Raw genomic sequence first — 19491 nt, forward strand, 5'->3', positions numbered from 1 at the left:
TCAATCTTTTATCACTGTTAAAATCTACTTTCTAGCCTGTGAAATGGATTTAAAAGTAAAAAAAAAAAAAAGCATTGAAATGCTTATGATTTTGCTTATGATCCATTTGGGAATAGTGCGGTTTAACTTTGTCAGGTTTCAAGATAAAGTTTCTATGGGGATTATTGTAATGGTGCTCGTGCTTAAAACATATATACATATATATTTTAAATTCATTTATGATGTATTCCCCTTCTGGCTAGAGATAAGCAGTGCTGCATGGGAAATATACATTGTTCAGTCCAATTCTCATGTGCATCTGTCAGAAAGCCCAGATACACTGATACCACTTCAAACGGGCCTTTGTGGAGGAAGTAAAAGAATTTCCATCATTCCATTTCTTTTCTGTCCGGGACACAAATTTATCAGCTGAACTGCATCTCATTCTCCACTGCTAGAAACCAGTGCGGAGAGGAGGAGGAAAAACCCTATTTCAGTAGCAGCAGCTGTAAGCCGTACACACACACACACACACACACACACACACACACACTGGTCTCTCTCTCTCTCTCTCTCTCTCTCTGTTTTAAATAAGCTCACTGCTGCTCATCACTAATACAGAGTCAGTCACATGTCAAATATATTCAATCAGCTCGTCTGATAGTGGACTGACAGCTGTCTGTATTAATATCTGTTAATGCAAACTGATTTATATTCACCTTTTCCTCTTTTAGATGTAGGCTACCTATAAACACCTGCTGTTAGATAGAATCAACTAGTATATTATAAATAATCAAAAATCAAAAATCATTACACTACAAAAATGATAACAAATATGTTAAACATTTTAACAATCAGCCTATATATATATATATATATATATATATATATATATATATATATATATTAATGACATTGTTTAATTTATTATGCTTAATGAATATTATAAACAATATGCAACATTATTAAGTATAAATATTTTTTAAAGCGTATTATATTGTTGTGCTTTCTAACCGCTCAACAGGTTAGAATGCTGTATCTGAATAATATCTGTACAAATGTATCTGTAATTAATGCTAAAGAATTATTAAATTAAAAATCTAACGAATAGCACCCAAAAACAGCACAGTGCGTTCAATGAGAAACATGTTCACAAGAAAACAAAAATCATCATCATCAATATGCCACTAATAACCCGTGCTGACGGTATTATGATGGAGCTGTTCGGCTTCGGCTTCATAATAGTTTCTCAGAGCCTATCGAGCCTTTGCTAAGCAAGCAATTGTTTCATGTTCATAAACGCTATGGAAACTGGTCATTACTCTTTCATAATAATTATTCCCGCTGCTACTAATCTCTCTTATTCAATACACAGACAAAAGTGATTCCATAGCATATGTCTGATTCAGTTTTGAATGAGAACTTGATAACGATCTCTTTTCATTTTCGCAATTAATATCCTGCCAATCCACAAGCACTTGGTCCGGCGACACACACACACACACTGACCGTCGAAGGCACAGACAGAAGGAATCGCCGCTTGATATGAACTCGCTGAAGCGCCGTGATTTACACAATTCATTACCGCTAGTGATTCTCTCACTTAGCGTTTTATTAAATGGTTACTTACTCTGAAACAGCCCCGGGGGAGCGAGGCTTGTTGGGTGGCAGATAGATTAAAGTTTACATTGAAAGGAGAGATTGAATTGAGAGTAATCAATAGCATAATGGGGCAGCGGGAGCGAGCGCTTGCCTGCGCTCAAATGAAATTACCATATTTTTAATCTTAATTTTCCACTCTGTTTATCTGACAGTGTGGATGTGCAATCCAGAGAGATAATGAGAGAGTGGGATATTGACACGCCGGCTCTCCAGAGTGCTTGTTTCAGTGATTAAATGCTGTGATCTGTGATTACTTTGTGTCGGGTGTCAGGGCAAGCGGCCAGGGCTCGGGGAGCGTCGCGTCGACAGACGCCCGCGGCAGATGCTAACCGGCTAACCGGCTCTCGCGACTGACACGCGCACAATGGGGAATACTGAAGCAATCTCATCCCAGTCAGCGTGTTTCCCGCCTCAGCTTCCCAGACGATAAGAGGAGCAACACAAAAGTTTGCACAATGAGTATTATCATACGGGCACTTTCCCTCCTCGCGTCCCTCACATTAGCACTCGGACGCTTATCTCAGCGAGGGCCAATAGCAATGCTGATGCAGGACGGGAAAGAGAAGTTAAGAAGGGAAATATAATATAAAAATATACAATTTGCGACAGTCAGCACAATGAATAAACATGACGAATAAATTCCCCGAGAGGTGAAGAGACACTGGATAGAGGTTCTGCTCCATGTTAATCAAGCGTAATATTCACGATAAACTCAAATTTGTTTTGTTGCTCACAATGAGGCGAATGCGGAAAGCAATCATACACAGCCTGTGGATCACACACACTCATACAGAACCGTGGATCACACACACACTCATACACAACCAGCCTGTGGATTTAAGGATTCACTTTGCCATTGTGTGTGATTTGTGTGTGTGCATAAGGAACCTGACAATTACTTTTCGGCCGTTTTTTGTATATTACCTTCTCTCAAATAAATCGCTTGATGGTGCAAATTTTTGGTGAAGAAGTATAGATGTTTTGTGCCTCTGACAGCAGTCGTGTGAGCAAATCCCACGGGATTGACTGACGCCTGGCACTTTCCCTCATCCATAAAATGAGAGGTAACAGCGTATCTGACTTCTCCTCAAGCCTTTTTCAGGCCCATTCTCCAAACCATTTGTCACATCAAATAAATAGCAGAAGTTTAAAGCCTCGTTCCGACTCCCAGCACAGTCTGCCAGTTACTCTTCCAATTTATCATCTTTTGTGCTTCAATCATTGCAAAAGTCTACTAACGCCTCGGTTTGGTACAAGGTTTCCTCACATGAATCTGGAGAACAAGGCTCCTCATTGGTATTATATGTGCATCATGCATTAGTTCAATACAAGTTTAAGTGTAAGTTTGTCGATTTTCAACCCGCTTTGTATCTTGCAGTGTTGGTACATGTGAATGAACAATCTTTACTCTTGTTTTTGCAGTGTTACCTAGACCGAGTAATTACCATTTATTTGTCAGCATAAGTCAGCGGATGATGTAAACGCTTATGACAGTCCTGAGGCCTGTTGCACGAAGCTGGTTTCAGTTTATGCCCAGCTAAGTTTGAGATTAGTTTGAGCAAACTCTGGTGTTTCGGGCTCAAGAAGGTGGATTGGTTTTTAGCAGGTTTTTTACCACGGTAATTTACGCTACACGGCTAACCTGGAGGATCAGGATTTATTCTGTGTTAGAGATCGCAGACCCAAACAGGACCAATCAGCTGTGAGCAAAGTGACACGTATCTGATGCAATACAGCCTCGCCCCCCGAATCTCTCGCTCCAAAGACAGCAGTTTATAGTCAAAGAAATTTACAGACAAAATTGCTCATCTTTTGCTGCTATTTATTTATTATATTTGTAATATATGAATTATAATAATTATGTATAATTCATATCATATATTCATATAAATATTATATTAATTGACAAGTAATATTAAACTTTGCTTTTGAATTAATATAAATATAATACATGCATTCATATATAATGCTTTTAAACAACGTGTTTTCATTTGAGCTCTTTGTGAATCTATAATTATTTACCATATTTTTTTGATTCACATCATGCATTGATATAGTCAGATATTTTCTTTCAGCTGCTTTTCAAACTCTTGCTCCAGTGTTTATTCCTGGCTTATAAACGCTTTTAATTTCATGATAATTCACAAATATCTCTTAATCTTCAGAAGAGAAGTGAATCAAACCAACGCTCTCCAGGTGCCGTGTGATTGGCTGTTCGCTGATGATGTCACACTTTCAGCTGCTTCAGTTAACCACAAACTCTGGATCAAACCTGAGTCGACAGAGAGCGTTTATACCGAGCTTTTATTTTTTTATTTTGAGACCGCTGAATCTAAACCAGGTTGGATTTATCTGGATTTGTCAACTCTAAACCTACTCTAAACTCAGAGTTTGTTCAGCTAGCTTTGTGGAACAAGCCTCCGGGCTTTGGTGAAAACTACTGATCATACTTCCACAGGTTTGTATCCCAACAGTCGGATCGGAAGAGGGTTATTAACCGGTTTATTTTGAGAGATTTATCACTGAAAATCGTACTTTGTCTACTCTTTAAACAGCATTATGGTAAAACTGGAACACCATGGCAAAAGCTTTTTTGTATGCAACAGTGTTTTGCTTCGGGCTGAACTGATGGAAAGGCAGTTTCATAATGTCGATGACCATAGAAAATAATTTTGACTCGTCTTTGTTTTTTTCCACAGTAAGGCACAACGGAACAATACGGGGAAATGAACAAAACGTTCCTCTCGTCTCACATCAGTCAGTGTTGAAGATGGATTGTGTGGATTTAAATTGAAAGTGAAATAAACTCTTGCAGAAGAAAGTCTCCTAAACATCAAAATACACACAGTTTAGCCATAAACGTACAGCTACAAAACAGGTTAAGATGAGAAGAGACTGATTACATGTCAAGTCAAGTCACCTTCATTTATATAGCGCTTTTAACAAAATGGATTGTTTCAAAGCAGCTTTACAGTGCTAATAGGAAATTACCGTAACAGATTGTTTAGGCTTTACAACACGACAGCTCAAAGAAATAAACTATACTTTTACTCATCATTTATCAAAGTGCTTCAATAAAAATACAGGTATATAATGGTTAATTTGTTAAGTAAATAAAACCTTTCTAAACATAAATGAATAAATAAAATGACCAGTCTAAATTATTTTCGGTGGTTTTCATCATTATGCCACAAATACTGCTGATTTTTTTTTTAAATCATATTGCAAAAATGATCAGCACTAAGCTCCTATTTGTTAAGAAAGAAACGATCTTTATCATCATGAAAGCGTCTCCCACATTCCCTCGGTCTTCACAGCCATCATCAGTATGCGTTGGGTTCGGCACACTGATAACGGATCCGCCCGTTCTGAGCTGCTGGCCTGAAGCTTCAGGCAAATAGGAAACTGGTGGCCTGTTCTCAGTCTGAATCCTCTGCATGCTCCGTCACCTCTGCCTAAATGGCCTTTGATTCTCTAGCCGTGAGATTAAAGCTGCAAATGAAAGGACGGGACAATGGGGCGAGGCTGAACTCATCAGTAAATAAGGTTCCTGTTCTTCTTGATATCATCGCATTGTCTACGGCCATCGAGAGAACGCTGGTTACGAGTCTGAAGCTCATCAAGGGAACGCTGGTTACGAGTCTGAAGAGTCTGAAGCTCATCGAGAGAACGCTGGTTACGAGTCTGAAGCTCATTGAGGGAACGCTGGTTACGAGTCTGAAGCTCATCGAGGGAACGCTGGTTACGAGTCTGAAGCTCATCGAGAGAACGCTGGTCACGAGTCTGAAGCTCATCGAGAGAACGCTGGTTACGAGTCTGAAGCTCATCGAGGGAACGCTGGTCACGAGTCTGAAGCTCATCAAGGGAACGCTGGTCACGAGTCTGAAGCTCATCAAGGGAACGCTGGTTACGAGTCTGAAGCTCATTGAGGGAACGCTGGTTACGAGTCTGAAGCTCATTGAGGGAACGCTGGTTACGAGTCTGAAGAGTCTGAAGCTCATCGAGGGAACGCTGGTTACGAGTCTGAAGCTCATCGAGAGAACGCTGGTCACGAGTCTGAAGCTCATCGAGGGAACGCTGGTCACGAGTCTGAAGCTCATCGAGGGAACGCTGGTCACGAGTCTGAAGCTCATCGAGGGAACGCTGGTTACGAGTCTGAAGCTCATCGAGAGAACGCTGGTCACGAGTCTGAAGCTCATCAAGGGAACGCTGGTCACGAGTCTGAAGCTCATCGAGGGAACGCTGGTTACGAGTCTGAAGCTCATCGAGAGAACGCTGGTCACGAGTCTGAAGCTCATCGAGAGAACGCTGGTTACGAGTCTGAAGCTCATCGAGGGAACGCTGGTCACGAGTCTGAAGCTCATCAAGGGAACGCTGGTCACGAGTCTGAAGCTCATCGAGGGAACGCTGGTTACGAGTCTGAAGCTCATCGAGAGAACGCTGGTCACGAGTCTGAAGCTCATCGAGAGAACGCTGGTTACGAGTCTGAAGCTCATCAAGGGAACGCTGGTTACGAGTCTGAAGCTCATCGAGAGAACGCTGGTTACGAGTCTGAAGCTCATCAAGGGAACGCTGGTTACGAGTCTGAAGCTCATCGAGAGAACGCTGGTCACGAGTCTGAAGCTCATCGAGAGAACGCTGGTTACGAGTCTGAAGCTCATCGAGGGAACGCTGGTCACGAGTCTGAAGCTCATCAAGGGAACGCTGGTCACGAGTCTGAAGCTCATCAAGGGAACGCTGGTTACGAGTCTGAAGCTCATTGAGGGAACGCTGGTTACGAGTCTGAAGCTCATTGAGGGAACGCTGGTTACGAGTCTGAAGAGTCTGAAGCTCATCGAGGGAACGCTGGTTACGAGTCTGAAGCTCATCGAGAGAACGCTGGTCACGAGTCTGAAGCTCATCGAGGGAACGCTGGTCACGAGTCTGAAGCTCATCGAGGGAACGCTGGTCACGAGTCTGAAGCTCATCGAGGGAACGCTGGTTACGAGTCTGAAGCTCATCGAGAGAACGCTGGTCACGAGTCTGAAGCTCATCAAGGGAACGCTGGTCACGAGTCTGAAGCTCATCGAGGGAACGCTGGTTACGAGTCTGAAGCTCATCGAGAGAACGCTGGTCACGAGTCTGAAGCTCATCGAGAGAACGCTGGTTACGAGTCTGAAGCTCATCGAGGGAACGCTGGTCACGAGTCTGAAGCTCATCAAGGGAACGCTGGTCACGAGTCTGAAGCTCATCGAGGGAACGCTGGTTACGGGTCTGAAGCTCATCGAGAGAACGCTGGTCACGAGTCTGAAGCTCATCGAGAGAACGCTGGTTACGAGTCTGAAGCTCATCAAGGGAACGCTGGTTACGAGTCTGAAGCTCATCGAGAGAACGCTGGTTACGAGTCTGAAGCTCATCAAGGGAACGCTGGTTACGAGTCTGAAGCTCATCGAGAGAACGCTGGTCACGAGTCTGAAGCTCATCGAGGGAACGCTGGTTACGAGTCTGAAGCTCATCAAGGGAACGCTGGTTACGAGTCTGAAGCTCATCGAGAGAACGCTGGTTACGAGTCTGAAGCTCATCGAGAGAACGCTGGTTACGAGTCTGAAGCTCATCGAGGGAACGCTGGTTACGAGTCTGAAGCTCATCCAGGGAACGCTGGTCACGAGTCTGAAGCTCATCGAGGGAACGCTGGTTACGAGTCTGAAGCTCATCGAGAGAACGCTGGTTACGAGTCTGAAGCTCATCGAGAGAACGCTGGTTACGAGTCTGAAGCTCATCGAGAGAACGCTGGTTACGAGTCTGAAGCTCATCGAGGGAACGCTGGTTACGGAGTCTGAAGCTCATCGAGAGAACGCTGGTTACGAGTCTGAAGCTCATCGAGGGAACGCTGGTTACGAGTCTGAAGCTCATCGAGAGAACGCTGGTTACGAGTCTGAAGCTCATCGAGAGAACGCTGGTTACGAGTCTGAAGCTCATCGAGGGAACGCTGGTTACGAGTCTGAAGCTCATCCAGGGAACGCTGGTTACGAGTCTGAAGCTCATCAAGGGAACGCTGGTTACGAGTCTGAAGCTCATCGAGGGAACGCTGGTCACGAGTCTGAAGCTCATCGAGGGAACGCTGGTTACGAGTCTGAAGCTCATCAAGGGAACGCTGGTTACGAGTCTGAAGCTCATCGAGAGAACGCTGGTTACGAGTCTGAAGCTCATCGAGAGAACGCTGGTTACGAGTCTGAAGCTCATCGAGGGAACGCTGGTTACGAGTCTGAAGCTCATCCAGGGAACGCTGGTCACGAGTCTGAAGCTCATCGAGGGAACGCTGGTTACGAGTCTGAAGCTCATCGAGAGAACGCTGGTTACGAGTCTGAAGCTCATCGAGAGAACGCTGGTTACGAGTCTGAAGCTCATCGAGAGAACGCTGGTTACGAGTCTGAAGCTCATCGAGGGAACGCTGGTTACGGAGTCTGAAGCTCATCGAGAGAACGCTGGTTACGAGTCTGAAGCTCATCGAGGGAACGCTGGTTACGAGTCTGAAGCTCATCGAGGGAACGCTGGTTACGAGTCTGAAGCTCATCGAGAGAACGCTGGTTACGAGTCTGAAGCTCATCGAGGGAACGCTGGTTACGAGTCTGAAGCTCATCGAGAGAACGCTGGTTACGAGTCTGAAGCTCATCGAGGGAACGCTGGTTACGAGTCTGAAGCTCATCGAGGGAACGCTGGTTACGAGTCTGAAGCTCATCGAGGGAACGCTGGTTACGAGTCTGAAGCTCATCGAGAGAACGCTGGTTACGAGTCTGAAGCTCATCGAGGGAACACTGGTTACGGAGTCTGAAGCTCATCGAGGGAACACTGGTTACGAGTCTGAAGCTCATTGAGAGAACGCTGGTCACGAGTCTGAAGCTCATCGAGGGAACGCTGGTTACGAGTCTGAAGCTCATCAAGGGAACGCTGGTTACGGAGTCTGAAGCTCTTCGAGGGAACACTGGTTACGAGTCTGAAGCTCATTGAGAGAACGCTGGTCACGAGTCTGAAGCTCATCGAGGGAACGCTGGTTACGAGTCTGAAGCTCATTGAGAGAACGCTGGTCACGAGTCTGAAGCTCATTGAGAGAACGCTGGTTACGAGTCTGCAGCTCATCGAGGGAACGCTGGTTACGAGTCTGAAGCTCATCGAGGGAACGCTGGTTACGAGTCTGAAGCTCATCGAGGGAACGCTGGTTACGAGTCTGAAGCTCATCGAGAGAACGCTGGTTACGAGTCTGCAGCTCATCGAGGGAACGCTGGTTACGAGTCTGAAGCTCATCGAGAGAACGCTGGTCACGAGTCTGAAGCTCATCGAGGGAACGCTGGTTACGAGTCTGAAGCTCATCAAGGGAACGCTGGTTACGAGTCTGAAGCTCATCGAGAGAACGCTGGTCACGAGTCTGAAGCTCATCGAGGGAACGCTGGTCACGAGTCTGAAGCTCATCGAGGGAACGCTGGTTACGAGTCTGAAGCTCATCAAGGGAACGCTGGTTACGAGTCTGAAGCTCATCGAGAGAACGCTGGTCACGAGTCTGAAGCTCATCGAGAGAACGCTGGTTACGAGTCTGAAGCTCATCAAGGGAACGCTGGTTACGAGTCTGAAGCTCATCGAGAGAACGCTGGTTACGAGTCTGAAGCTCATCGAGAGAACGCTGGTTACGAGTCTGAAGCTCATCGAGAGAACGCTGGTTACGAGTCTGAAGCTCATCGAGGGAACGCTGGTCACGAGTCTGAAGCTCATCCAGGGAACGCTGGTCACGAGTCTGAAGCTCATCGAGGGAACGCTGGTTACGAGTCTGAAGCTCATCGAGAGAACGCTGGTTACGAGTCTGAAGCTCATCGAGAGAACGCTGGTTACGAGTCTGAAGCTCATCGAGAGAACGCTGGTTACGAGTCTGAAGCTCATCGAGGGAACGCTGGTTACGGAGTCTGAAGCTCATCGAGGGAACGCTGGTTACGAGTCTGAAGCTCATCGAGAGAACGCTGGTTACGAGTCTGAAGCTCATCGAGGGAACGCTGGTTACGAGTCTGAAGCTCATCGAGGGAACGCTGGTTACGAGTCTGAAGCTCATCGAGGGAACGCTGGTTACGAGTCTGAAGCTCATCGAGGGAACGCTGGTTACGAGTCTGAAGCTCATCGAGGGAACGCTGGTTACGAGTCTGAAGCTCATCGAGGGAACGCTGGTTACGAGTCTGAAGCTCATCGAGAGAACGCTGGTTACGAGTCTGAAGCTCATCGAGGGAACGCTGGTTACGGAGTCTGAAGCTCATCGAGGGAACGCTGGTCACGAGTCTGAAGCTCATCGAGGGAACGCTGGTTACGAGTCTGAAGCTCATCGAGGGAACGCTGGTTACGAGTCTGAAGCTCATCGAGGGAACGCTGGTTACGAGTCTGAAGCTCATCGAGAGAACGCTGGTTACGAGTCTGAAGCTCATCGAGGGAACGCTGGTTACGAGTCTGAAGCTCATCGAGAGAACGCTGGTTACGAGTCTGAAGCTCATCGAGGGAACGCTGGTTACGAGTCTGAAGCTCATCGAGGGAACGCTGGTTACGGAGTCTGAAGCTCATCGAGGGAACGCTGGTCACGAGTCTGAAGCTCATCGAGGGAACGCTGGTTACGAGTCTGAAGCTCATCGAGGGAACGCTGGTCACGAGTCTGAAGCTCATCGAGGGAACGCTGGTTACGAGTCTGAAGCTCATCAAGAGAACGCTGGTTACGAGTCTGAAGCTCATCGAGGGAACGCTGGTCACGAGTCTGAAGCTCATCGAGGGAACGCTGGTCACGAGTCTGAAGCTCATCGAGGGAACGCTGGTTACGAGTCTGAAGCTCATCGAGAGAACGCTGGTTACGAGTCTGCAGCTCATCGAGGGAACGCTGGTCACGAGTCTGAAGCTCATCGAGGGAACGCTGGTTACGAGTCTGAAGCTCATCAAGGGAACGCTGGTTACGAGTCTGAAGCTCATCGAGGGAACGCTGGTTACGGAGTCTGAAGCTCATCGAGAGAACGCTGGTCACGAGTCTGCAGCTCATCGAGGGAACGCTGGTTACGAGTCTGCAGCTCATCGAGGGAACGCTGGTTACGGAGTCTGAAGCTCATCGAGAGAACGCTGGTCACGAGTCTGCAGCTCATCGAGAGAACGCTGGTTACGAGTCTGAAGCTCATCGAGGGAACGCTGGTTACGAGTCTGAAGCTCATCAAGGGAACGCTGGTTACGAGTCTGAAGCTCATCGAGGGAACGCTGGTTACGGAGTCTGAAGCTCATCGAGAGAACGCTGGTCACGAGTCTGAAGCTCATCGAGGGAACGCTGGTTACGAGTCTGAAGCTCATCGAGGGAACGCTGGTCACGAGTCTGCAGCTCATCGAGAGAACGCTGGTTACGAGTCTGAAGCTCATCAAGGGAACGCTGGTTATGAGTCTGAAGCTCATCAAGGGAACGCTGGTTACGAGTCTGAAGCTCATCGAGAGAACGCTGGTTACGAGTCTGAAGCTCATCAAGGGAACGCTGGTTACGAGTCTGAAGCTCATCGAGGGAACGCTGGTTACGGAGTCTGAAGCTCATCGAGAGAACGCTGGTCACGAGTCTGAAGCTCATCGAGGGAACGCTGGTTACGAGTCTGAAGCTTATCAAGGGAACGCTGGTTACGAGTCTGAAGCTCATCGAGAGAACGCTGGTTACGAGTCTGAAGCTCATCGAGGGAACGCTGGTTACGAGTCTGAAGCTCATCGAGGGAACGCTGGTTACGAGTCTGAAGCTCATCGAGAGAACGCTGGTCACGAGTCTGAAGCTCATCGAGGGAACGCTGGTTACGAGTCTGAAGCTCATCAAGGGAACGCTGGTTACGAGTCTGAAGCTCATTGAGAGAACGCTGGTCACGAGTCTGAAGCTCATCGAGGGAACGCTGGTTACGAGTCTGCAGCTCATCGAGGGAACGCTGGTTACGAGTCTGAAGCTCATCGAGGGAACGCTGGTTACGAGTCTGAAGCTCATCGAGGGAACGCTGGTTACGAGTCTGAAGCTCATCGAGAGAACGCTGGTTACGAGTCTGCAGCTCATCGAGGGAACGCTGGTTACGAGTCTGAAGCTCATCGAGGGAACGCTGGTTACGAGTCTGAAGCTCATCAAGGGAACGCTGGTTACGAGTCTGAAGCTCATTGAGAGAACGCTGGTCACGAGTCTGAAGCTCATCGAGGGAACGCTGGTTACGAGTCTGCAGCTCATCGAGGGAACGCTGGTTACGAGTCTGAAGCTCATCGAGAGAACGCTGGTTACGAGTCTGCAGCTCATCGAGGGAACGCTGGTTACGAGTCTGAAGCTCATCAAGAGAACGCTGGTTACGAGTCTGCAGCTCATCGAGGGAACGCTGGTTACGAGTCTGAAGCTCATCGAGGGAACGCTGGTTACGAGTCTGAAGCTCATCGAGAGAACGCCGGTTACGAGTCTGCAGCTCATCGAGGGAACGCTGGTTACGAGTCTGAAGCTCATCGAGAGAACGCTGGTCACGAGTCTGAAGCTCATCGAGGGAACGCTGGTTACGAGTCTGAAGCTCATCAAGGGAACGCTGGTTACGAGTCTGAAGCTCATCGAGAGAACGCTGGTCACGAGTCTGAAGCTCATCGAGGGAACGCTGGTTACGAGTCTGAAGAGTCTGAAGCTCATCGAGGGAACGCTGGTTACGAGTCTGAAGCTCATCGAGGGAACGCTGGTTACGAGTCTGAAGCTCATCGAGGGAACGCTGGTTACGAGTCTGAAGCTCATCGAGAGAACGCTGGTTACGAGTCTGAAGCTCATCGAGAGAACGCTGGTTACGAGTCTGAAGCTCATCGAGAGAACGCTGGTTACGAGTCTGAAGCTCATCGAGGGAACGCTGGTTACGAGTCTGAAGCTCATCGAGAGAACGCTGGTTACGAGTCTGAAGCTCATCGAGGGAACGCTGGTTACGAGTCTGAAGCTCATCGAGAGAACGCTGGTTACGAGTCTGAAGCTCATCGAGGGAACGCTGGTTACGAGTCTGAAGCTCATCGAGGGAACGCTGGTTACGAGTCTGAAGCTCATCGAGGGAACGCTGGTTACGAGTCTGAAGCTCATCGAGGGAACGCTGGTTACGAGTCTGAAGCTCATCAAGAGAACGCTGGTCACGAGTCTGAAGCTCATCGAGAGAACGCTGGTCACGAGTCTGCAGCTCATCGAGAGAACGCTGGTCACGAGTCTGAAGCTCATCGAGGGAACGCTGGTTACGAGTCTGAAGCTCATCGAGAGAAAGCTGGTTACGAGTCTGAAGCTCATCGAGGGAACGCTGGTTACGAGTCTGAAGCTCTTCGAGGGAATGCTGGTTACGATTCTGAAGCTCATCGAGGGAACGCTGGTCACGAGTCTGAAGCTCATCGAGAGAACGCTGGTTACGAGTCTGAAGCTCATCGAGGGAACGCTGGTCACGAGTCTGAAGCTCATCGAGGGAACGCTGGTTACGAGTCTGAAGCTCATCGAGAGAACGCTGGTTACGAGTCTGAAGCTCATCGAGGGAACGCTGGTCACGAGTCTGCAGCTCATCGAGGGAACGCTGGTTACGAGTCTGAAGCTTATCAAGAGAACGCTGGTCACGAGTCTGAGTCTGAAGCTCATTGAGGGAACGCTGGTTACGAGTCTGAAGCTCATCGAGAGAACGCTGGTCACGAGTCTGAGTCTGAAGCTCATCGAGAGAACGCTGGTCACGAGTCTGAGTCTGAAGCTCATCGAGAGAACGCTGATTACGAGTCCATCTGAAGCTCATCTGAGACTTTGCTCAAAGCAGAGAAAAGTGAAGTTGCCAGAGTCTCTCTGCTCCACCACATTTACTTCAAAGTTTCCCCTTTGGCCGCAGTCTGGGCACGTGTGTAACCGCGCTGAATCCGGTCACGGACACACACACACACACACACACATTTTCTGATATTCACATATTCTGCCATGTGGAAGAGAGACGTTCTCTGTGAAGGTGCCAGACTCCTGATTTAGGTAAATAACTAGAAGAATATCTAAGTGCTGTAATCAATCAGAACTGCAAACCAGTGTGTTTATGATTATGATTATAAGATAACGAGTGTCACACTTTCCCATCTAACAGAGGACCAAAGTCATTTTAGTTAATAAAATCACTATTCACTTTATAAAGTGGTGATCTGCAATAGTTACCTTAAAGAGCTATTTCTGTTTTATTTAAAATATAAAACTTAGTTGATATAAATTGATGTATGTTGGTTGGTTGATTGATGTTAAATAATATTTTTATATAATATTAGATAATAATAAGTTAATTTAGATATTACCATGTTTTATTCACCATTCCATGCCCATTTCCACACAAGTTAAAGTGTACATGCTAAAGTTAAGCAGCAGCAGCATGTGCACGTTTGTGATTTCACTACACAAAAGGACACGGGTCCTGTTAGATATTAAAGTGCAACAACTGCTTGGTTGCCTTTACATTTAGCAATATTTCGTTTTCTGACAATCTCTGAATGTAACGGCAATGTTCATAATAACACTAAAACACCAGTTCTTGCCATAAAAATACACTGTAGAAAGATTTAATGGCTAGAGGAACCGTAAGTCTCGCACATTCGGTGTCCGCGCCGCTCCAGGTGGAGAGCCGCGCTTGTTTGGGCTTTCCCCCGGGTTCGGGTCTGTGTGTGTTAAAGGGGCGAGTTTCTCATCACTCCTCCTAATGCGGGACCCACGGGGTCGGTGGCAGGCCCACAATACTGCCGTTGTATGGCTCCTGTCAGCGGCTCAAGTCAGGCTTCCTGTTCATTAGGCCTCTTTTCACCTCGTCACAATGAGCCGACTCAGCGGACGCCCCTCAACGCCTTTCAAAGCCCCAAACGCTGTTTATGCATGCCATTGTTGTTCTTTGTGTGGCCGCTCTTAATGCGCAGCGATTCGTCTGCTTTTGTGGCACCGAGCGCAACATTATCCGAGCCTGTGTGGCTTCAGATGCAGAGCGCTGGCGTCTCAGGGCCCTGAACAGGCCAAACACACACACAAAGCTACAGAAATGGACCTGTCTGCTGTAAACCAACCGTTTTCAACTGGAAGTTTGGCCTTTATGATGCAACATAATTAAAAACACCATGAAATCAAATCTGGGCTTTTGTGGCTTTTGGCATCTGTAGTTTTGAGCTCTTCTATATGCTGGTGTACTCCTAAAAATAGCTTTTAACATACATAGTTAAATTTAATTCAACTAAATTAAATAACTTTGTTCTCTCTTGAAGGAAAATGGACCAAAAATATTTTGCCATCTTTTTAGATTCAGTATACACAATTCTGACCAATCAGACGCTCTCTAGAAAAATACGGTTCCTCTCTCTGATAAATCTGATTTCCTTTAAATCACTTAATTTCATGCGACAGTGAAAGTGTCAAAGTTTAAACACAAATATGAAACAAAATAATAAATCCGACACAATCATCCGAACCCAGATTAGGATATCTATGGCATGCTGCATCAGATACAAACAGACAGACAGCGCATGAGATAAAAAGACATGTTGCATTTTACAGACGCAGAATTAACCTGATGACTTCACCCGATCCATTCCTCTCGTCTCCCGTCACTCCGTACTGAAGCTGAGGAAGAGTTTCGTGCTCTGGTCGCTATTTCACACACCAATCCTCTGAAGTACGTCTCAGATGTTTCTCCTAAACTCCAGCAGAAGGGAAAACCGTACAGAGCAATACAAATAAAGATATAGTTCAGAAATTAGTATTGCGGCATCATTTACTCACGTTATATCAGTCCAAACCAGACCTGTAGGACTTTATACTGTAAACCCAAATTATGAATTATTTAAAAATATACTGGCTAATGTTCTCACAATTATACTCTATATGTTCAAAAGCACAGGTCTGTCTGTGGATTATGGGAAGGAATTTCAAAATAGAAGTTTGATTTTCATGAATGTTTGATTAATCTACAGTCAGCTCACTGTTGTTTTACTATAATTTAGTATAGTTTTTATTCATATTTAGAATTAGTCTTATTTTGTATTTTCTTATTTATTTTAGGGTTAGGGTTAGGGTGGGTTAGGGTTAGGAAATAATAGAAACAAATCTTTATTTTAATTTCAGGTAAAGTTTTAGTAATTTGGTTGTGTGTTTTTGTCAATTTCATAATGTTTGTTTTTTAAATATGTCTACAGTTTTTATTAATTTTTAACACATTTTTTATGGTTTTAGTTTCAGTAAACTATAATAACCCTGGCAGGTCATTCAGAAAAAAAATATTTTATTTTATTTTATTCCAATACTTTTTTGATGTAATAAAATAGGCCACATATTGTCAGTGATGTTTTTTTTCAGCATTTTGTTTTTAGATATGTCCCTTTTCCCTAAAGATCAATGAAGTCATGTAATGATTAATAACAGTTAGTGGCCAGCGTTGGTACTGCACATTAGCATTAGCACTAGTGCTGGACATTAGCAATAGCTAGTCAGTCTTGTTAGGGAATCAGTTGTTGGTTTTCTGAACTAGCTAGTCAAATGTGTTTAAGCATTACTGCTTTCTAGGACTGGGTGATATAAAGTGTGGTGATGATATAAAGTGTGAATCGATTGAACGTTTTCAACCTCGTTTCTATATGACGGTGTGCAGATATATCCGTGCAGCTTTCAGTTATTCACATGTTAGGAGCTGTTCACACAGAAAGTGCTTTTCATTAACTGTCCACCGACATTTTTAACCGCTGCGTCATGTGGAGCTCAAGTTAAAGGAAGTTTTAAAAAACACGTCTCTAAACCTTGTGTTTTTGTTAGATTCCACTGACCTGCTCTGAAAAACGTGTTCGGTGTGAGCCGGCCCTTATAAAGATAAAGAAAGTCATAAAGAGGGGACATGCTTGATATTACAAGCACAATATGCCAAAACCTACCACTGCATCTCACGTTTTACACCACCGCATCCCACACTTTACACCACTGCACCCCACACTTTACACCACTGCACCCCACACTTTACACCACTGCATCTCACGTTTTACACCACTGGATCCCACACTTTACACCACTGAACCCCACACTTTACACCACTGCATCTCACGCTTTACACCACTGGATCCCACACTTTACACCACTGCACCCCACGCTTTACACCACTGGATCCCACACTTTACACCACTGCACCCCACGCTTTACACCACTGGATCCCACACCTTACACCACTGCATCCCACGCTTTACACCACTGCACCCCACACTTTACACCACTGCTTCCCACGCTTTACACCACTGGATCCCACACCTTACACCACTGCATCTCACGCTTTACACCACTGCACCCCACGCTTTACACCACTGCATCCCACGCTTTAAACCACTGCATCTCACGCTTTACACCACTGCACCCCACGCTTTACATCACTGCATCCCACGCTTTACACCACCGCACCCCACGCTTTAAACCACTGCATCTCACGCTTTACACCACTGCATCCCACACTTTACACCACCGCACCCCACGCTTTACACCACTGCATCCCACGCTTTAAACCACTGCATCCCACGCTTTACACCACTGCACCCCACGCTTTACACCACCGCACCCCACGCTTTAAACCACTGCATCTCACGCTTTACACCACTGCATCCCACGCTTTACTCCACTGCATCCCACGCTTTACACCACTGCATCCCACACTTTACACCACTGCAACCCACGCTTTAAACCACTGCATCTCACGCTTTACACCACTGCATCCCACGCTTTACACCACTGCACCCCACGCTTTACACCACCGCACCCCACGCTTTACACCACTGCATCCCACGCTTTAAACCACTGCATCTCACGCTTTACACCACTGCACCCCACGCTTTACACCACTGCACCCCACGCTTTACACCACTGCCCCCCACGCTTTACACCACCGCACCCCACGCTTTACACCACTGCATCCCACGCTTTACACCACCGCACCCCACGCTTTACACCACTGCACCCCACGCTTTACACCACCGCCCCCCACGCTTTACACCACCGCACCCCACGCTTTACACCACCGCATCCCACGCTTTACACCACCGCACCCCACGCTTTACACCACTGGATCCCACGCTTTACACCACTGCATCCCACACTTTACACCACCGCACCCCACACTTTACATCACCGCATCCCACGCTTTACACCACCGCACCCCACGCTTTACACCACTGCATCCCACACTTTACACCACCGCACCCCACACTTTACACCACCGCACCCCACACTTTACACCACCGCACCCCACGCTTTACACCACCGCACCCCACACTTTACACCACCGCACCCCACACTTTACTCCACTGCATCCCACGCTTTACACCACTGCATCCCACGCTTTACACCACTGCATCCCACGCTTTACACCACTGGATCCCACGCTTTACACCACTGGATCCCACGCTTTACACCACCGCACCCCACGCTTTACACCACCGCACCCCACGCTTTACACCACCGCATCCCACGCTTTACACCACCGCATCCCACACTTTACACCACCGCATCCCACGCTGTACCCCACTGCATCCCACGCTGTACCCCACTGCATCCCACGCTTTACACCACCGCACCCCACGCTTTACACCACCGCATCCCACGCTGTACCCCACTGCATCCCACGCTTTACACCACGCACCCCATGCTTTACACCACCGCATCCCACGCTTTACACCACTGCACCCCACGCTTTACACCACTGCACCCCATGCTTTACACCACTGCACCCCACGCTTTACACCACTGCACCCCACGCTTTACACCACTGCACCCCACGCTTTACACCACTGCATCCCACGCTTTACACCACTGCACCCCACGCTTTACACCACTGCACCCCACGCTTTACACCACTGCATCCCACACTTTACACCACCTCACCCCACGCTTTACCCCACTGCATCCCACGCTTTACACCACTGCATCTCACGCTTTACACCACTGCATCCCACGCTTTACTCCACTGCAACCCACGCTTTACAGCACTGCATCCCACGCTTTACACCACTGCATCCCACGCTTTACACCACTGCATCCCACGCTTTACACCACTGCACCCCACGCTTTACTCCACTGCACCCCACGCTTTACAGCACTGCACCCCACGCTTTACCCCACTGCATCCCACGCTTTACAGCACTGCACCCCACGCTTTACACCACTGCATCCCACGCTTTACACCACTGCATCCCACGCTTAACACCACTGCACCCCACGCTTTACACCACTGCATCCCACGCTTTACACCACTGCATCCCACGCTTTACATCACTGCATCTTATTGCACAGGTGGCAACCGATCACGGTACCATGCTTGAATTCACTGAGTTCCTGAGAGCGACCCATTCTTTCACAGATGTTTTTAGAAGCGTTTGCATGCCTAGTGCTTGATTTACACACAACTATGGCCATGAAGTGATTGGAACACCTGAATTCAAGGATTTGGAGGGGTGTCCCAATACTTTTGGCAATATAGTGTGTTTATATATCAAGTTTCAAGCAATATATAAATATACTAACAGTAGCGTCGTGTTGTGAGATCGGCCCTGTTTTGATGTTTTGAACCGACCGCATCCACTGGATCCTTATAAGTGACTGATTTAAACGCTCTTTTTTACTGAGGGAATCTACTGTCCTGTCTAGGTAAGATCTCAACTCGTGACTTCTCTCGTTCAGTCTTTTCTTCTGCGATGCAGGATCATTGAGTCGAGAGCGGAAGAGACGTTCCTTCTGGTTTCCCCACTTGAAATGACATCCATTAAGTCGTCTGCTGTTTCAGGAGTGATTTAATGAAGGTCGATGGTAATACTGTCACTCTCTCTCTTCTCTCC

General features: G+C 47.1%; 1 long non-coding RNA gene across 1 annotated transcript in view; it reads right to left on the bottom strand.

Annotated features, from left to right (window-relative positions):
• Nucleotides 1-15164: 15164 nt before the first annotated feature.
• LOC307165092 overlaps nt 15165-19491 on the bottom strand; it is a 28129-nt gene continuing 23802 nt past the window's right edge. Inside the window, exon 4 of the long non-coding RNA XR_013822405.1 lies at nt 15165-15325. This is a non-coding gene — a long non-coding RNA (uncharacterized lncRNA). The remainder of the gene's footprint in view (nt 15326-19491) is intronic.

The sequence above is a fragment of the Squalius cephalus genome (genome assembly GCF_949319135.1).
Source record: "Squalius cephalus genome assembly, chromosome: 9".
Lineage (NCBI taxonomy): Eukaryota > Metazoa > Chordata > Actinopteri > Cypriniformes > Leuciscidae > Squalius > Squalius cephalus.